Source organism: Uloborus diversus, chromosome 4 (genome assembly GCF_026930045.1).
Source record: "Uloborus diversus isolate 005 chromosome 4, Udiv.v.3.1, whole genome shotgun sequence".
Taxonomy (NCBI): domain Eukaryota; kingdom Metazoa; phylum Arthropoda; class Arachnida; order Araneae; family Uloboridae; genus Uloborus; species Uloborus diversus.
This window is the reverse complement of record NC_072734.1, coordinates 189,819,164-189,837,380: the sequence shown is the minus strand read 5'-3', so window position 1 is coordinate 189,837,380 and position 18,217 is coordinate 189,819,164. Positions and strand designations below refer to the sequence as shown.

Sequence of the window (18,217 nt, the reverse complement as noted above, 5' to 3'; positions counted from 1 at the left end):
GGATTTCGTCTGCTACAGTTCCCACAATGCACTGCAGTGAGGGGTTTTTACCCGCAGTGACGTCATGTGAATACTGTCCCGGTAGCGACCGGTTAGTTAATCACTTGACAGCTAATGATCACGTGCTCCAATCAACTAATCAACTGCTTAGGGGCAAAATAAAACTGAAGTGAAACGATTTATAACTGTGACCGAGTCTCGTTGTTGTCACGCTAACGAAGTGGCTATTGCGCCTTAAATTTTAAGGTCCAATAGCACTCGCTATTGCGCCTGTATCGCATATATACATGTTTTATCGTATCGTAATCGATATGTATGACGTCGTAGAACCATTTTGAAAGTTCCTGACTGTTGGACGTATGTATGTAGCGTGTGTGCAATTAATTAAATTAAGAGTGTTAATTATCCAAAATTTCATTTAAGTTCGAGCTGCAAAGAAGATTGTGAATTGGGGTCAATTCACAATTCGATTGAAAGAGAAATTTGAAGTATGTAGGTAATAGTTTAATTTTTTTTGTGTTTGTTTGTTGCCGGTAACATCGCATTCGTTCCTGAATGTGAATATTGCTATGTAATTTTTAAATAAACATACAGTTTACGTGTTATTTTTACTATGATGAACAAGTACCTTAGTTTTCTGCACGTTAAGGGCATTTTTATCATGTTTTTAATAACTTTTGTGGTGTGGTTGTTGCTGTGGAATTTTGTAATTGATTTTTAACCTGCCCTCCGATGAGCTAGAGACTTAAAATTTAGAATTTTTTTTTCCGTATTTGTATCACTAGGCATTTTCCAGAGTGTTCGAAAGTTAGTCAACAGCCATAAATTGCATGAACAAGCTCTCTTCCATTAATGTTTTGTGTTTCATATCTTTGGAAAGTCCATAAAAATGTACACGTCAGATAATTTTTTCGTAATTTATGTGATGATAATACGAACGCTTCAAATATTTATTTTAAAATGGGTTACTAAGCGACTTTTAAAGGTTTAATGTAAACACAGAAAAAATTTTCTGCGTGCATTGAGCTAATTTTGCTTGTACATAGAAATGTAGATAAAACTAAAGCTTCTTGCTGATACAAAGTCCCAAACAAGTTTAAAAAATCTGTTTCATTTGAGTAAAATTTCCAAATTAAAACTGGCAAAATATGGTATATTTTCTAGAATAAAATGATTTATGCATTAAACATTGTTAAAATACTGGTACTTGTTGGCTGAATCATGATTGTAAAACTGAAATCCATTCATATTATTCAGATTCTTAACTTCCTGAGTGATAAAACAGTTTCAAGCAATCATTTTTCATGCCAGTTTCTGCTTTTTGCAGGAATTATGTAATTCTGAAATTTCAAAATAACGAAATTGAATCACCAATTTTTAAAAGATCTATCAATCATGCTTGTAATTCTTGAATTACTTTCAGACAAATAATTTGCATGTTTGATTTTCATGGTTTAAGGATGATTACTGAATTTTTAAATAAAAGTGCACCGTTAATTTTTAAATAAAAGTGCAAGGTAAAAAATATGTGTGCACAAGTAGCAACAACAACAGCTGTTGCTGTGAGCAACAACAAATGCCCCATTTTACAAGTGTACTTATATGTCAAGGATTTTTCATGTTTAGTATATTTGTTTTGATTCTTGAGATTTTTTTCCCTGTATGCAGAAAGATGTCCATTGTTAAATTTGTTTTAATTTATTATAGTACTACCTTTTGATGCTTTTCTATATTGTTTGTCTGTGTAATTAGAGTTTATTCCTGGACTGTTATGAAACTTGATTCTCAACTTGAATTGGTTTTGTATTGTGCTATATTTTGAGAATTTTCCTGTAATAAGCAGGCAATGCATTCAATTCTTGAATAATTTTCGTTTTAATGTGTCTTACTTCTAATCTTAATTTTATAAGTCTCTTCTTTATTATGAAGCAATCGTAGCTAAGTAATTTTTTTTATTATAGATGGTTCCACTGTAAGTGACAACAAAAAAAGTTATCGACAATAAGCTATTGCTAACAGCTAGTTAACATTTGAACCTATTTCAATTCCAAACATGTTGAGAAACAAAATATATTAATTATTATCTGAATAGGTTGGATACATATTCCGAACTATTATGTGCCAATCCAAACTATTCATTAGCATTGTAATAGGGTTGCATTTAGATTTTACATTAAGTTTTTTCTCCTCTATTAAGTTATAATGCAACATGTTTATATTGAACAGTAAAGTAATAAATGATAAATGATTTCTCTAAGCTTCTTGCAGATATAAAGTCCCTCAGAATTTCTTACTACTAATTGTCTGGAAATTTGTAATTGTGAGTTTTTGATGACTATAAAAATAATTACCAGTATTAAAAAAAAACAAATCATGCACATGTTCTACATAACAATAATTAAAAATGAGAAAGCTTAAATCTCTGACTAATTACAAAGCAATAAAATTGATTTTTAAGTTATAATTGCATCAATTGTCTAATGCGAGTGCCCTTTATTTTTCCTTCCAAAGCTTCAAGTGTTTTGATTACTATTATGAACTCAAAATCAAAGTTTTCACAGTCTATTGCAAATTCTGAAATTTTATTGTGCTTTGAATATGCATTAAATTTGAAGGAATTATATTATTTTTTTAGTTTGTTTCAACATTATGGTTTAACTTTTTATGCCATCAATTCTTAAAATTTTTATTCTACATGCTGTTAACTTGTTTAAAAAAAAAATATTGAAATTCAATGTTCTACGAGTGATAGTACATAGTTTATTACTATGTAAGCAGTGTGTAACTCACTGCTGGTTCAGGAGGAGGTTGGTTGCCAAGTCCCCCTAATGAATCCTCGCCCTGTACAAAAAGGTATGCAAATTGTTCATTTCTCTCAAATTTTTAAACATTACATTTTAAAACGGCTTTGCACGGTCCACCTCGAAAATTATTTATGTCAAATGACACGCAGAAGGTAAACATTTAAAATTCTGCGATTACAGGAGAAGCCTTTAAAACAAAACCCAGAATTTTATTTGTTCATATTGGAGAAGAAAAAATGGCAACAGATCTTTCGTCTCAATGATTTTCTTCACGCTATAAATTTTAATAAAAGCATTATGACAGAAAGTTGAGATGAAGCACTGAATAATAATTTGAATGGAGGAAGAATTTTGTTGAAGTGTTTCTGGTGCTAATTTCAAACCAATTGTTTAACTACTGCGTTTTTTTATCGAATCCATAACTAAGACAAACTAGTCTTTATCAATGATATTTATGCAAAAGTTAGTGCATTTCAAATTATTGCCACTGGTCAGGTCTCTATCTTTTTTTAAAAAAATCTAGGTCTCGAAAACGGGAAATTTCGGTGTTGTGAAGCTGTATTGAGGAACAATGGGACAACATACTGCCATGCTAAGCGCAAACTCCGTATCAGCAGTTGAGTATGTTACTGGACATTTTAAAGTTTTGCGTAAAAAGAGTTGAGAAATAACTGCCTAGGAGGCTTCCATTAATTTTTTTTTCCTAAATCATACTATACAGCAGCATCTACCACGGCTGCAAGTACAATCTCTTACCCCAAGAGAGAGGTGATGTTCACCTACTATTTGTACTGATTATTGCCAAATTTTAATTTTGCCACTTACATCCCTTTGCTTCTCACTGCCTCAAATAACCGTAAAATATTGTATTCAGATGAAATGTGTGACACAGAACCACCCAATAGTAGTAAGTCAAAATTTGACAAAAAGTGCATACACGACTTCAGCGTCTAGCACAGCTAATTATAATGTAGTTAATTTAATAAATAGCAGTATGAGAAAAGGTATGCCATCTGCTTTAATTAGACCATGTACTTTTCACGACAATTCTAATAATTTAAGACTAATGTAATAATGTAAGACTCTAGTAATTTACTTCCTCTTCTTTTCCAATGTTTAATCAAATACCATTGTATAATTAAACTTGATATAAATGATATTGGTTTTATCTCACTTTGCAACAGAAATCAGGAGATCGGAACCCCTATCTGATGTGGAACTCACGGGATCAAGGAGATCTATGTGCTGCAGACAAAGCCAAAGAAATGGAAGCCAGACAAAAAAAAAAAAGAACTTCCTATTCATGACAAAACCGCTGTTGCTGCCCCCCTTGTGTACCAATGGAACGGAGCAACACCATGGGAGCCTTCACTGGACCATCAGATGGAGTGTTTCATCTCTGATATTTTCATCTGTAGTATCAGGCAATGCCTCTGGTAAGGGGGATTGACTAGGCTGTACCCAACCAGCCAGCAACTCCTAAACTTGAAGCAAAATTGCCTTTCAATCAGAAGACATGGACCTTCCACCAGCCAACAATTGTCTATACTTGAATGCAAGTTTACTTGACAATGGAGAAATAAGCTGATGCCAAGGGAAAGAAATAGTTCCTAGCGCCTTGGCTGACATTTGGGTAAAATTCTGCTCTTCACTTTAAAAATCGGATTAGTTAGTTAAACACACACATAAGTAACCTTTTTTTTTTTTTATAATTTCTCTCAATCGTTGAATATTATCAATCAACCAGCTGAGCATTTTATCCATTTGAATCAGACATGCCAACCAATAGCAGCTCACACACTGATGATGATCTCTTCTTATTTGCGAAGTAGGTAGGGTAGGGAGCTAGTAAGTGTGACGTTTTTTCTGTTAACTCGGTTTTTCTTCGCCTCTCGTGACATCATTGTCAACTTCTTTTGCAAGCAACAATTTTTGCTTATTGTTCTCACTTGACTGTTTTGGCGTCCTATCATTTTATTTTTCCACCAGCACCCTCGGCAGCATCACTGTCGACCGGCTCCTCACAATACTGCTCCTCTTGCGAAAACCGTCTCCAGGTTGCATCCATATGCTACACACATGCGCATACATACACAAATACATATACAAACGCATACACACAGATAAACACATACATACACACAATACGCATATACACAGACACCTACACAAATACACACACACTCATACCTGCACACAAACACACATGCCTACACACATACACATACTCCCTACACACAAACTCGCACACACATAAACACTCATGCCTACATACACACACACACTCGTGATTGCAAAAAACATTTGAATTCAAGAGGTCAAAATTCAAATTAATTTTTATTTTTTTTAAATCTTATTTGTGTCTTACCAGATAAAACGTCTTGTCTGATAACAAATAAGATAAAAACAAATTTTGTTTTCAAAATCTTCTCTTCTTAGTTATGACTAATTTGATTTAGTTAATTTTGCGTAAAATATTTAAAATTTTTTGCTGAATGCTCTGATGCTTGTTTTTCTAAATATGATTGATCTGTGAGTTTTGAAGGCATTGCCTGTTTTGAAATTGCTTATGTTTAAATTTGTTAATTATTTGTTATTTTAGGCTTTGTAGTTTTTTAATCTTGCTGAAAAAAGTGCAGAGAATTGAATGCTGTCTTTAATACTGAATAGTATGCAGCAGGGAGATTTAGAAATTGATGATTAAATACACTGCACTAATATTTTAAAACTTGTGCAATTTCTTTTTTAAATTTATATTTTTAATACATTCTGTAACTACAAAAAATTGTCATTTATTGCATTTAATTCAATTATTGCTCTATATTTTGAATACTTTCTTTTGCACCCATGCATAAATGTCGAAAAATTTGGTTACTATTATGAAAAGAAAAAAGAAACATGCATACAAGTTGAAATTTTAAATGAAGAACTCAACGTTATTAATTAAATTAGAATCAGCTGTATAAATAAGTTACGTATATATTTGCACTTGAATGTCCACCATTGAATAAATATTCAATAAAAACATAATTTTGTTCTGTTTTTTGATATTTTCTAACAAAATACAGTTTCTCCAAAAATGTAGGTTTTTACCCTGAGGTCCAAAATCTTGTCAACCCTGGTTTGTTGGTATCCAGGCTAGTAATGTATGATCCAATTAATTTAGCATGAGGTATTTGATATTTGACTGCATGTTTTGATGCCTATATGAGTATGTGCAGTTGATCTGTGAGTTTTGAGTTTAGTTAGCTTGTTATTTGTTTATTTTAGGCTTGCAGAATTTGTTTTAGCTGAATAAAAGGGCTGAGGAAAATTTTTTGAGAAAGTACAAGGGTTGTTAGATGTTACTTCCCCCTTTATATGGAGTAGCAGCCAGATACTTCACCACAAAAAAAGAATGTTTGACGATGCAGCAAGAGTTCCCTAATCAAATATTATTAACTTCAAGATTTAGATTTTAGACTGAATAAAATTTGTGTGATGCTATTAAAATACCTTTTATAACTGCAAACGTGTGCTTCTGTCTTTTCTCAGTTTTATATGTCTGGACTTTTTGTCTTTTTTTTAATTTATTCTTTTTATTTATTTATTTTTTTTAATTTATTCTTTTTATTTATTTTTTAATTTTTATTTTATTTATTTATTTATTTTTTTGTGCATAACAAAACTGAATATTTCTTTAATTTTATTATGTAGTTCATATATTCTGGAATTTTGTGGACTTTCTTTTTCTGGAAAAATTAGGGAATTAGTGGAAACCTGATTATTTCCTTTTTAGTTATTCTGTGGCACTTGATTCTCAGCCGTAACATACAAAACTGGAACCAGCACTTATTTATCTTGTAAAAATAATTTTGGTATTAAATGGATATACATTTAAACCCAAAAACTAAGTTATATATGAAAAAAAATCCTCAAAATTAAATACATCGTTCAAGCATACAGGTGTAGTATTGTTAATTTGTTATGCTTCTACATGAGGCACAGTGAACTGCTATTCAATGAACCAGAAAGTGCAAAATTGGCAAAATATTAAAGTCTGGTTATTATAACAAGCAGTTGAAAATATTGGAAAGAAAAAAAAATATTGAATATAATTCATATTTCAGTAGTAGTAGTAGTAGTACAATAATTATTCATATAAAATTTAATAATTCATATATTTAAATTATATGATATTAAAAAAGATTTAAAAACAGCATTAGATAAATAAAATAATAAGTTCATTACTAATTTTTTTAGAGATGGTATATATAAGGCACTGGAATTGTATTATAAGATCTTTGTCGGTTCACTTTATTGAAACAGCAGTTAAACTATAATTGGAGCAAATAAAATATAATCTGCAGCATGATAATGCTGTGATTTGAATCTGCATAACCTTCACAATGCTGCTAGGTTAGGTTTGCCCCTACTATAGTTGCTGAAGAAAAGCATTCTATATGTCACATCATTTATGTATTTTCCATACATTTTGGTTATTTTACTTCATGAAAATGTTTTCATTGTGTTCTTTCAATTAGAATTGTATAAAAAGACCTAACAAAACAGTACTTTATGTTTGTTCACTATAAATAAAAAAGATTGGTCAACTATACTCCACAAATGGGACACAGTGGGCCACTTTGTGTGCACGCAATTTATTGTTTTATTCATAGTACATTGGAAATATTGTAGTACATAATTTAGAACGTGAGAAGAAAGCCTTATAAAATGTCTGGCAAATTTAATAGTACATTCCTTTTTTCCTTTTTCATAAAAAAAAGTGGAAGTGGTACATTGTGCACAAGTGCTGCATATGCGTTTGAGTGTGATATGGATATTTCTTAATTCATGCAATTAAATTAAATTTTAAACGTACTGATCAAGCTCTATGAATCATACAAAATCATGATGAATTCGATAAAAATAATTCTGAAGAAAGTGGTTAATTCTCTAGTTATGTTTTTAGACGGTCAGCCTAACGCGGAACCCCCGTGTTTGGTTCCCAAGTTTTTGAAAGTGGTACCAAAATTTACTTCTGTTACCAGAATCAGCTAGTGAATGAGGTATAAAAGTTGGGTAGAATATCTTTGAAACTTCAATGACAAAGAAGTAAATTTCAGTTATTTTTAGGCTGATCAAGAATGATCCACGAAGAGGACCTGTTAAAAATTATTATTCATTTATACTATTAAAACCTGTTAACTTCTTCGTGTATCTGTGTGTCTGTAACCCTATCTCCTCCAGATTGTCATTGATGTATACCAGGTTAATACTTCTTATACTGTTAGATACAGAACATCCAGGGAAAACTATCCAGTCTCACCTATCACCTTTCTAAACTCTTAAGTAATTTTGTGATAACTTTTTATTGTTTTTTGTTTTTTCCCCTCAAAGATTGATTTTCTTACGTATTAATAATTACAATAATTATTGGAGAGTCGAGAAGAATTGAACTGCGGGAGAAGTGGAACAGCTGCATTTATATAAGTCGAAATAAAGTGAAAAAATATTTCTACATCTTGTCCAGTAGATGTTATAGATGTAGAGTTGAGTCAAGCGAGGGTCTAAAGCTGCTACCACTACCGGACTAGCTAAAAATTAATTTTTCTCATTTTACTTCGGCTTATTAATGCAGCTGTCCCATTCCTCCTGACTCCCCACCCCTCTACCGCACTTGTCTCTGTCTTAATTAACGTATTGTTGTTTGCAAGCCTGGATTTACCTATAGCTAAACAAGTTAAAGCTTAGAAACCCAACTTTGTTGAGAGCCTCCAACTCCCGAAAAACAACAGGAATCGTTCCTAAAATAAATGAAAAGTTTGAAGGAAAAAAAAACTTTCATTTTCAAGTGCTCGAAAGCTTTGAACATTAGGATAATGTATTGCAAACCTTGAATTTTATTATTCTAACGAATGTGAGGGGTCTCGTTCGTAGTCGGGAGGGGGGATGACATTACTCTTGCGATGGTCATCCCTATAATTATACATTGATTAATATTTTTTAGCTGGAAGCCCCGCTAAAAGTCTTCGCCCAGAGGCCCCCATAAAATCTAGGACCGCCACTGACCACTACATTGGCTCCCCAAATGGCAGTACTCAATGACAGAAAACGATCTTATTTTTACTTGCAACATACATTTTCCTTTTCGCACTTGCTATATAAAGTCCCTACTCCTTAAAGAATGGATGGGATTGCCCGTTTGGAAGATTAAACCCTAACTCAAATTTATTGGAATTTTTTCTTTGACAAAAAGTAAAACTCCTGAAAAGAATGAACTAAAATTATTTGCGTTTCTGATATCTAAATTGCCTTTTTTCTCCTTATAATATAACCGATATTCCATCGGAAAATAACCGAATCTGGTTCCGGAAATTTAGAACCTTCAACTCAGTGCCCGATCCACAGGGGGAAAAGGTACAGTCCGGAAGATCCCCCCCCCCCCCCCCAAATACATCACAAAAAAACGCCTACAACTATTCTTGCGACTTCAATTGCAAAAAATTTCTAGGGGAGAGTCACTCTAAAATGTTATCAAAATTTTGGAATTTTTGCAGTCTCAATTTCGAAGAAGACTCTAGTTTACAAAAACTTAAACGGGAAGACTAAAACCTTACCACTTCCTGACATCACAATAAAATCTGGGCTGCTTTTAAAACTTTAATATTAAATATTTCCGGGGGAAAGTTTTAAACTTCATGCCTTTGGTCAATGTCTTTAAAGATGGTCTTAAATTACGTTTTATTAGAGACTTCAATTCCGAAAAAAATTCGGGGGAACATCGATGAAGACCCTCTAACACTGCATGTTTGAAGCTTTATTATCGAAAAATTGAGGGACAGCTCCCGATGCCATCCCTTCCCTTAATGCTATCAAAGATGGTAAACAAGAGCAGTTTTAGGACTCCAATTTCGAACAATTTCTGGTGGAAAGTTCCGAACCGCTTTGCTTTTTCCAATGTCATAAAAGATGACCTACAATTGCGTTTTCAGGACTTCACCTTCGAAAAATTTCCGGAGAAGTTCCTACATCGTAACATTCCTGGGGAAAAGTTCTGAACTACATGTCTTTTGCTATGTCTTCAAAGATGTCCTCAACTGCGCTTTTAGGGGACTTCAATTGCGATTTTTTTCCGGGTGAAAGCCCCCGAAACCTCTTGCTTTGCATCATTTTAGATTTCTGAAATTGCATTTCTGCTGTCTAATATCAAAACGCAAAAAGAGAGAATTTCTGAATCTGATCCTTTTCCTTCAAGTCACCAAAGATGGCAAACAATTCTATTTTTGAAAATATACCCTGAAATTTCCAAATTTTTTCGGAGAGGGTCCTTTAAACACCTCATATTTCTATTAACTACCAAAGAACGTCTGAAAATGCGTTCTGAATAAAAATATTTGGTAGAGAGCCCAAAAACACTCTTACTTATATTAAACTTTTTAAAATTTTATTTTCGTTAGTCTCTCCCCCCCCCCCCCGCCCACATGCATTAGTCATTCGCCACTCCTAAAAGGGTCGTCTGGATCCGCCACTGCTTTAATTCCGACTCCTTTGCCCTAAAATCAGTCAGGGGCTCCACAAGCAAAGGGCCGGGTTGCGCCGGACTTAGAGGGAAAGTGACTGACTCCGATTTCGACTTTTGAATCTGTAAATCTTAGAACCTTAGAGTACTGACTCCGACTCTTTTGCATAACCAAAATCAGTCCGACTCCGACTCCGCTAGCAGTGGGAGAGTTGATGAGGACTAGGAGGGAAAATGACAGACTCCGGATCCAACTTCAGTAAATTTAAAACATTCGCGCACCGACTCTGACTCCACACATGCAATGACGGAGTTGCGGACTTGAAGCGAAAATGACTTACTCCGATTCCGACCTTTGTAATCTTAAGGCCTCTTCGAGTAACCGACTCCGACTCTTTTAACCCAAAATCCATCCTACACTAGCAATGAGATAGTTGTGGCCTTAAAGGAAAAATTATAGACTCTGAATCCGATTTTTGTAAATTTTAAACCTTAGAGTATCAACTTCAAATCCTTTACCCCCAAAATCAGTTCGACTCCGACTCCACAAGATGGGAAAGTTGTGAACTTGGAGGTAAAAACGACTCCCAACTCCAGACATTTGTAAATTTAAAACTTTTGAGTAACGACTCCATCTCCTTTACCAGGGGTGCCCACCCACCCTAAGAAAGAGGGCATCCCCCTAAAAATTGTGAAAATCCCCCCCAAAAGCAAGAGAACCCGAAAGTGAAAAATAATATTTAAAACATCCCCCCTAAAACTTTCAATGGCGCAGTCAGCGCCATGACCTCCCCCCCCCCCCCCAGTGTGACTGCCTTAATTCCATCTCACAAGAGAAAATTCAAATTGAATTGAAAACAGATACAGATGTTGAATTCTCGTGAAAAACTCCTTTGGAATAAACAAAACCAATTTTAATTTTTTCACAATAGTAGATATCAGGGGTGCCCACACTCCCTATGGAGAAGGGCGCGTCCCCTAAATTTCCCGAAGCCCCCCAGAAATGTAAGAGCCCCCCTAAAAATGAAAAAATACCCCTGAACTCCTTCCAAAAAATTTCAATGGCGCATTCTGCACCATGCCCCCCCCCCCCCTTGTTTAGGTGGGCACCAATGATTTTACCCCAAAATCAGCCAAACTCCGACTCCGTAGCCCTGAAACATACGGATGAATTTCTAAGGTTTCCATATGTGACTGCCTTAATTCCATCTCGCACGTGAAAATTAAAATTGAACTGAAAACAGATAGACGTTGAATTCTCGTAAAAAGTTCCTTTGCAATACACGAAACCAATTTTAAATTGTTCACAATAGTAGATATCAGGGATACCCACACCCCCTATGGACAAGGGCGCATCCTCTTAAATTTCGCGAAGACTTCCCCCCGAAATGCATCAAGAACCCCCTTAAAGTGAGAAAAATACCCTTCAATCCCCACAGAAATTTCAATGGCGCAGCCCTGACTTTACGCCCAAAACCAGCCTCAAGAACAAGGGCGCATCTCCCTAAATTTCGCAAAGATCCTCCCCTCCCTTCAAAATGCAAGAGTGCCCTTAAAATGAGAGAAATACCCCTCAAACCCCCATAAAAATTTCAATGGCGCAGTCTGCGCCATGCCTCCCCGCTTAGGTGAGCACCCTGACTTTACCCCACAATCAGCCCCAAGGACAAGGGCGCATCCTCTTAAATTTCCCGAAGACTTCCTTCCGAAATGCTCCCAGAGCCCGCTTAAATTGAGAAAAATACCCCTCAAACACCCCTAAAAATTTCAATGGCGCAGTCAGCGCCATGCTCCCCCCTTCCTCTTAGGTTGGCACCCCTGACTTTACCCCAAAACTAACCCCAAGGAAAAGAGCGCATCCCCCTAACCCCCCGAAATGCAAGAGCCCGCTTAAAGTAAAAAAATACCCCTCAAACCCCCCTAAAAATTTCAATGGCGCAGTCAGCGCCATGCACCCCCCTGTTTAGGTGGGCACGCCGGATTTTACCCCAAAATCAGCCCCAAGGACAAGGGCGCATCCCCCTAACCCCACCAAAATGCAAGAGCCCCCTTAAAGTAAAAAAATACCCCCCTTAAACCCCCATAAAAATTTCAATGTCGCAGTCTTCACCAGGCCCCCGCCCCGTTTAGGTGGGCACCCTGACTTTACCACAAAATCAGCCCTAAGGACAAGGGCGCATCAGCCAAAATTTCGCGAAGACCCCCCCTCGAAATGTAAGATCCCCTTAAAGTAAGAAAAATACCCTTCAACCCCCCTTAAAAATTTCAATGGCGCAGTCGGCACCATGCCCCGGCCGCTTAGGTGGGCGCCCCCTGATTTTACCCCAAAACCAGCCCCAAGGACATGGGCACATCGCCATAAATCCCCCCCTCGAAATGCAAGAACCCCCTTAAAGTGAGAAAAATATCCCTCAAACTGCAACTCAAAATTTCAATGGCGCAGTCTGCGCTATACCCCCCCCCCCCCCGCGTATAGGTGGGCACCCTGACTTTACCCAAAAATCTGCCCCAAGGACAAGGGCTCATCCTCTTAAATTTCGCGAAGACTTCCCCCCGAAGTGCATCAAGAGCCCCCTTAAAGTGAGAAAAATACTCTTCAACCCCCCTTAAAAATTTCAATGGCGCAGTCTGTGCCATGCCCCCCCCCCCCCGCTTAAATGGGCATCCCTGACTTTAACCAAAAATCAAACCTAAGGACAATCGCGCATCCCCCTAAATTTCCCGAAGATCCCCCCCCCCCCAAAGTGCAAGAGTCCTCTTAAAGTGAGAAAAATATCCCTAAAACCTCCCATAAAAATTTCAATGTCACAGGCTGCGCCATGCCCCCCCCCTGCTTAGGTGGACACTCCCGACTTTACCCCCAAAATCAGCCCCGAGGACAAGGGCGCATCCCCTTAAATTTCGCGAAGACCCCCCCTCGAAATGCAAGAGACCCCTTAAAGTAAGAAAAATACCCCTCAAACCCCCTAAAAATTTCAATGGCGCAGTCAGCGCCATGCACCCCCCTGCTTAGGTGGGCACCCCGGATTTTACCCCCAAAATCAGCCCCAAGGACAAGGGCGCACCCACTTAAATTTCGCGAAGACCCCCCCCCTCGAAATGCAAGAGCCCCTTAAAGTGAGAAAAATACCCCTCCAACCGTCCTAAAAATTTCAATGGCGCAGTCAGCGCCATGCACCAACCGCTTAGGTGGGCACCCGTGACTTTACCCCAAAACCAGCCCCAAGGACAACGGCGCATCCCCCTAACCCCCCCCCCATAAAAATTTCAATGTCGCAGGCTGCACCATGCCCCCGCCCCTGTTTAGATGGGCACCCTGACTTTACCACAAAATTAGCCCCAAGGACAAGGGCGCATCCTCTTAAATTTCGCGACGATTTCCCTCAGAAATGCAAGAGCCCCCTTAAAGTAAGAAAAATACCCCTCAAACCCCCTTAAAAATTTCAATGGCGCAGTCAGCGCCATATGCCCCCCCCCCCCCTGCTTAGGTGGGCACCCCGGATTTTACACCAAAAAGCCCCAAGGACAAGGGCGCATCCCCTAACCCCACCAAAATGCAAGAGCCCCCTTAAAGTAAAAAAATACCCCCCTTAAACCCCCCATAAAAATTGCAATGTCGCAGTCTTCCCCAGGCCCCCAGCCCCGTTTATTTGGGCACCCTGACTTTACCGCAAAATCAGCCCTAAGGACAAGGGCGCATCCGCCCCCCTGGGACCCCTGGGATATAATAATCCGAAATTAAGGCTCAATAGCTTGCTGGCTATTACGCCTTAAAAATTGCTGGCTCGATAGCCCAGTGGCTATTACGCCTTAAAAATTGCTGGCTCAATAGCCCAGTGGCTATTACGCCTTAAAAAATTGCTGGCTCAATAGCCCTGCTGCTATTACGCCGGTAATAGATGCCGGGAACATGAACGCCTGAGGCTATGCCGGCGCAATAGCTGGGGAGCTATTGAGCCAGTTACCGGCGCAATAGCCACAGCCTCACGCTAAATCAACCTTTGCTTTTGCTTGATATTCCTATGTAACTATAGTGTCCTCTTTCGGGATGTTTCTTCTTTTTCATACGTCCGAGTGTCGTGTCTTTTGTGTTGATTGTGAAGGAACTTCTTTTCTTGTCAAATATCATTTTCGAAGGAACTTTTAATTAGTGCATTGAAATTTACTCTTCAAAGATTGCATGACGCTAGTAAAACGGTAGTCAACCGTTTTCCATTAACTATTTCGTTCGCTTGCTAATGAGAAAACTATAGTGAGTATCTTTTGTTTTCTGAATTGAAAATTTGAATGAGTACAGTTTAAAGTTTATTACATGTACGTTTCATTACGTCAATGAAGTATTTTTATATAATTTTAAAATTTACGAATATCTGTGTGTTTAGCACTACCTTTTTAAGGTGAGAATAATGTGTTTCACTGCTTCATGATTTTTTTTTTAATTGCTAAACAGTGGGACTCATGCCAAAATTTATTATGTCCATCTTTATTTTTTTAATGTACCTAGGTTAAGTTCAAAATTTTAGTTCTTATAAAAGTGCAAATTCTTTAATAAGTGATTAAATCGAAAGTGAAATCAAAGCATATGTAAACAGCTTATCAAATGATCATGAAATTGATTCTGAAAACTTCTTGGTATCAAACACCCATTTCTTATGTGTACTGTTTTATTAAAAATATTAGCAAATTTATAATTTCAATTTCTGCGTCATCTGCTCCAGATCAACGCACTGCTGGCAATTTTTCACTTCTCTAAGAATGAGTTAAAACAGACGGCTTTGCAGCACTATTAGCTCTGCTTAAACGCACTTTAAAAATATTTTTATAAATTTTCAAGTCTTTTATTATACTCTTATTTTCTTATACAGTATACTCCCGATTATCCGTGTGCGGATTATCCGGTCTGCGAATTATCCGTGCATCATTTCGGAATCACACTTTTCTAAAGCTTCCATGATGTTATCGATAATATCGATAACATCATTGAGGAAGTTAAAGAAATCGAAGGTTTCGAATCCGTTGACGCTGAAAATGTCGAAAAGTGGTTTAAAAGCGACGAATGTGAATCAGGATTCCAATGTCTAACTGACGAAAATATAATTGAACTTGTTACGGAATCAAACGCAAGTGATGATACCGAAAACGAAGATGAAGAACATGAAGAAAATACAATTTCCCATTCTACTGCTGTACAATCTGTAGAACATTTATTGGATTACATGAGTGAAAGAAGTTACGATTACGGAGAAATAATTGCAGTAAGAAAAATTCGTACGGACATACGCAACAATTTAAACAAACAAAGAAAACAAAATGTATCACCGATTTTTTTTAAGCAATACATTTCGAAGAAAAGTTCCTGGTTTGTGTGAGTATATACATAGTTTTTTCTAATTTCCCCTTAAATAGTTACCCTGCATATTGCTTAAATGATTTTTCGGATTATCCGTGTTTTTCGATTATCCGTACTACGCCGCCCGGTGATTAGCACGGATAATCGGGAGTATACTGTATATCTTTTCTCTATCTATCTATCTACTCTACATTTTATTTTCTTATCTTTTACTTACATTATTACCATATTTTATTACATTGTGGTTCTTCTGCATAATAATCATATACAAGGTTCACCCCTTTTTTAATAGCTGTAATTCTTTTGTTGATGTTATACCAAATGGTTGAGAGCACAATATTGAAATATATGCTACACAATTTTCAGAAATTCTAATACTCTAAAATTTTGGTTGTAAACAAAATAATAATGAAAAATTAATCAAATGTAATGTGCACTGTACATGTTTGGATAAGAGTGCCTAATGCTTGTATACAATATACACGCTCAATGTATTACTATGTGTAACGTATGCACTTTAAATTATCTAGAGTACCTTTCTTCCATGTTTTCTCCTTTTTTGAAAACCAATGCCATGTAGTTCAAACATAATAAATAAATGTGCAATCTTTAAGTTAATACTACACAATAGTTGGAATCACCGTTGCGATCATCTCTGTGATATAAAATCAAAAGTCAACCATGATGTTGTTGCTGCAAATGGATGATATTATAAAGTTGTAATCTTAATCGGCATATCCTAATCATAATTGATTTCATTTTTTATTCATTGCAATCGTCACTGTGTTTTCTCAGAAGCATAACTGTAATTGGTAATCCCTTAATTTTTGTGCTTGTAATCGTAATCAATCACATTCTGTTGTAATTCACTCCAAGCCTGGTGTAGAGTAAATTCTGTAAAAAGTCATTTAACACTACTTCGGACTTAAAAAGACATTTAAGTTCGTACGCTGAGGAAAAGCCATGAAAAAGTCATTTACCAGAATTCAAACCCAAACAATAGAGCTCGGACTGATGCATATACTTTAGGATGGTGCAAAAATTGCCTTTTTTTTTTTTTAATTCTGATTTTTATGGATTTTTTTCCTCCTATATTTGGTTTGATTTATTGCAAAGTTTGAGCTCATAATTTTCACTTTTAGCGGTAGCTCAAGATCCTCAAATTTTGGTAATGATTTGTTTTTACACAATAAATGCAACAAAAAACGAAAAAGGCTAAGCTAGCAATACAACTTTGTTTCATTTAAATACTAGCCGCCTGCGGCGACCAGCTGGTCCGCCTTTTTATGCCATTCGCCTTTTTGCGCCAGAGTTGCCGCCTTCGGCGGCTGCTTAGACAATTTAGCGACGGTATTAATCAATGTTTTTCTCTTTTTTCTCAATATTATCATTCGCCATTTTACACCGATGTTGCCGCCTTCGGCGGCTGCTTAAACAAATTTCGTGGTGGTATCAATCAATCAATCTATATCTATGTATATTATTAGTAGTTTGAATAAAATATTTTTTAGATCTATCTCCAGTTCCGTCGTTTGGAATATTTTTAAAGGAGGGGGTACGACGTACTCTTCATGCAAATTTTGTCGAAAAATAACAAAAAGCACTTCCACTCTTATGTAAAAGCATTGTTTTTTCAAAGTCATGGTGTGTGTGGGGAGGGAAGCACTGACACCCCGTTGAAATTCCTTAAATGACGGGCATGCCTCTTTCTTGCTGTCCATCTGCTATATTGAACTCTATAATTGTCTATCTATCAATCTATACGATCTGCGCATATCTACCTCCTGACAGTACAATCTTTTTTTATTTATATAAGTATTAATTCGAAAACACAAAAACATTTTTTGTCCACTCAACCTCTATCTCTGTATCTACCTAACCTAACCGTCAATTCGTGACAGAAACAAAGATCATGCAAAAAATCGCTGACTTTATTTATTTAATCAAAATAGCCCTCAAAAATAAAATCTCTATATTCCCCGTAGTGTTCAAAAAGTAGCTCTTGCAAAAAAAAAAAAAAAAAAGGTGAAGAGAAGGCAAACGATTTCAGTTGGATCACGTGATGAGGTAAACTCAGAACTCAGCCGGCAAGCGAACAGCGCGCGTTGTGTTCTGCCATTAAAAAAATTGTAAAAAAAAAAAAACTATTGCGTATTTTTCAAAATTTTTTTCTTCTGAAAGGGGCGGAATGTTTTTACTATTACCAACTAAAATTTTAGAATTGAAGGTTCAATACTTGTCGCAGGATGGGTTTCGAAAAAAACTAAACCCAGAAAAAAATGTAAAATAAAGGTTTTTTCAAAAATCTATAAAAAATACAAAAATTGCGGCTCTCCTCTGATATGCCCCCCCTCTTGGCGAGATTTTAATTTTTCGCTCGATACGAAAATCGCCAATAAGGCGATAACTTGGCAACCCTGGTTTTGCAACTTGAACGCTGGAAAGTAGTTTCTCGAAGTTTGTCTTTTTGCACGTGTATGTGTGGTAGGAAGTAGGTGCTCATATGTTTCGCTCTTAGGGAGATTTTAAGTTGAATACTCTAAAATAAAGTTTCAATTCAAA

The 18,217-nt window shown here is 36.4% G+C and overlaps 1 long non-coding RNA gene across 1 annotated transcript in view; it reads left to right on the top strand.

The window, feature by feature from the left end:
• Nucleotides 1–18,217, top strand: part of LOC129221243 (uncharacterized) — a 41,944-nt gene that overhangs the window by 961 nt on the left and 22,766 nt on the right. The window lies entirely within an intron of this gene.